General features: G+C 43.6%; 1 non-coding gene across 1 annotated transcript; it reads right to left on the bottom strand.

Annotated features, from left to right (window-relative positions):
• Positions 1-637: 637 nt before the first annotated feature.
• TRNAS-AGA (transfer RNA serine (anticodon AGA)) lies at positions 638-710 on the bottom strand. The gene has a single exon. It is a non-coding gene; the product is annotated as a tRNA-Ser (tRNA).
• Positions 711-2672: the final 1962 nt, after the last annotated feature.

The raw sequence follows: 2672 nt of genomic DNA, 5'->3' as shown, positions 1-2672 counted from the left end.
TGCGCTGCTGGTATTTCGTACCTGATCATACCACCATTGAGTCATAATGACTAGCATTATATTACAGCAAAGCAGAGGGCGCCAACGCTTATGAGCACCAGTAGATGTACAACAAGTTCCGAAATATAAATAAAGACCGGGTAAATGCCCGACAATGGGCAGTTAAATTATCTAACCGTGGATGAAGACATTAGGCCGGAGGTCATGAAATGGTGATCTGGAAGAATCGTGCAGGCGTAGAAGTTATCCGAAAAAACGCGGTTAAATCTTTTTGCCTTGTGAACAAGGAAGCCGTAGGGCTTCCGAAACGTCATTTCGTTTTTATTAAACTTTGACTTGGTCAGTGACCCTATAATTTTCTTTTTGCCTTACAAGGAAACACTCACGCCGGCAGTTAAACAAGTTTAGTCGATTGTGGGTCTAACCTGCTTTGTTCAAACATTTAGATGAAGGGGAAATGAGGGTGCTCTTTATAATACATGAAGGAAAGTAGCCAACAGTCGGCGAGGCCAAGGAAAGCGTTGGGGATTGTACTTTGTCGTTTTTTTTTATTTTTATTTTGATAATCACATAAATTAGTAATGTAATCTGTTCAGGGGAAAGGTAATTAAACAGAAAGTAGAAGAAAAAAACAACGTACCGATGGTGGGATCCGAACCCACGACCTCCGAATATCTCGTCCGGTGCTCTACCAACTGAGCTACATCGGCCGCTGTCTCCCCTGCTACTTTCTTGGGTATTAATGTTGTCTGTATACGAACCTTGAGAGTGTTCACATGCGCCACCCTCAACCAAAGCGGCGGACGTGGAACGTCCTGCATTACCGCCAGCGTCACGTAGAACGTGATCAAGAGCGAGGGCGAAAGCTGTGCTAGAACCCTCTTACGGTACCTGTGGCTTCAAGACTGCCGGAACCGAGACCCCCGTAAGCTACAAGCATTTAGATGAAGGGGAAATGAGGGTGCTCTTTATAATACATGAAGGAAAGTAGCCAACAGTCGGCGAGGCCAAGGAAAGCGTTGGGGATTGTACTTTGTCGTATTTTTTTTATTTTTATTTCGATAATCACATAAATTAGTAATGTAATCTGTTCAGGGGAAAGGTAATTAAACACAAAGTAGAAGAAAAAACAACGTGCCGATGGTGGGATCCGAACCCACGACCTCCGCTCTTGATCACGTTCTACGTGACGCTGGCGGTAATACAGGACGTTCCACGCCCGCCGCTTTGGTTGAGGGTGGCGCTGGTGAACACTCTCAAGGTTCGTATACAGACAACATTAATACCCAAGAAAGTAGCAGGGGAGACAGCGGCCGATGTAGCTCAGTTGGTAGAGCACCGGACGCGATATTCGGAGGTCGTGGGTTCGGGTGGGGGGAGGTCGTGGGTTATTGATTGTATGATATTTTATATTTCAATATATATGATTTATTATCGCATAATAATACTCTGTCGCCATTTATTATGCCGGGAGCTACCTGCGGCCATTTTGTGAAGCTGAAAATTGTCTAAGTGGTAATTTATTACTTTAAGGGAAGAAAGCTCCCTTTGAGCTTATATTAGTATGGTCCTGGAAAGTGCGGTTTCAGCATGCCGCCAACTTTTTTTAAAAGCCAGGTTGAAGAGAGTTTCGAGCAGTGAAGTGGCACAGCCAAGAACAAGATTTTATGTGTATTTTATCAAATTTTTAAAGCACATGGGCACAGCGGTTTTTACATGCATGGTGGTGGCTCCATCTCTTTCTTCCCTCTTTGTATGTTGCAGTAGGCTTAGAAATATTGTGTACATGAATAATCTAATACAATACAGGAATTACAACAATAACAGCCTCTTCGATGATGTCATTACTATTCTCGAAAATCTTGAATGGAAAAATATTTTGATATCTAATTTGTATTTCAATTTCTCTTTTCCAATTAGGGACATTCAACTAAGGCTGAAACCAGTTCAGTTCAGGCGTTCAGTCGTGTCCGACTTTTCGTGACCCTATGGACCATGTCACGCCACGCTTTCCGGTCTCTCACTATCTTCTTAACATCACATAGCTTCATCTGCAATGCCTCGAGAATGCCATCTAACCATCGCGTTCGCTGCCTACCCCTTCTCCGGCGACCCTCAACCTTTCCCAACATCAAATCTTTCTCCAGCGACTCCTCTCTTCTCATCAGATGACCAAAGTAGCTGAGCTTTAACTTTAGAATTTGACCCTCCAATGAGCAGTCAGGGTTTATGGTCGACAATATCGACTGATTTGATCTTCTGGCAGTCCAAGGAACTCTTAAGAGTCTTCGCCAGCACCACAATTCAAACGCGTCAATTCTTCGGCGGTCAGCCTTTTTCACAGTCCAACTCTCGCATCCATACATCACAACTGGAAAGACCATAGCACGGGTTATACGGATCTTGGTTGGCAGACTAATGTCTCTGCTCTTTACTAGGCGGTCAAGGCTAACCATTGCTCTCTTTCCCAGAGAGCAATGGTTAGCCTTGACCGCCTAGTAAACCATGCCCACGATTATCGCCACTCAAGCTGCTGCGAAAACTGCACATAATTTATACAACCTATATTTGTGGCCTTCTGCTTAGTCTTTTGTACCATTTCATAATTTGGACAATTAGAAAAATTGAATAATTTTAAACGGAGCCAATATGAAGAGAACAGAAAGCTGAAT

Source organism: Amblyomma maculatum, chromosome 11, assembly GCF_055883805.1.
Source record: "Amblyomma maculatum isolate TAMU_Amacu chromosome 11, ASM5588380v1, whole genome shotgun sequence".
Classification (NCBI taxonomy): Eukaryota; Metazoa; Arthropoda; class Arachnida; order Ixodida; family Ixodidae; genus Amblyomma; species Amblyomma maculatum.
The sequence above is the reverse complement of the archived record's forward strand: the minus strand, read 5'-3'. Positions and strand labels throughout refer to the sequence as shown.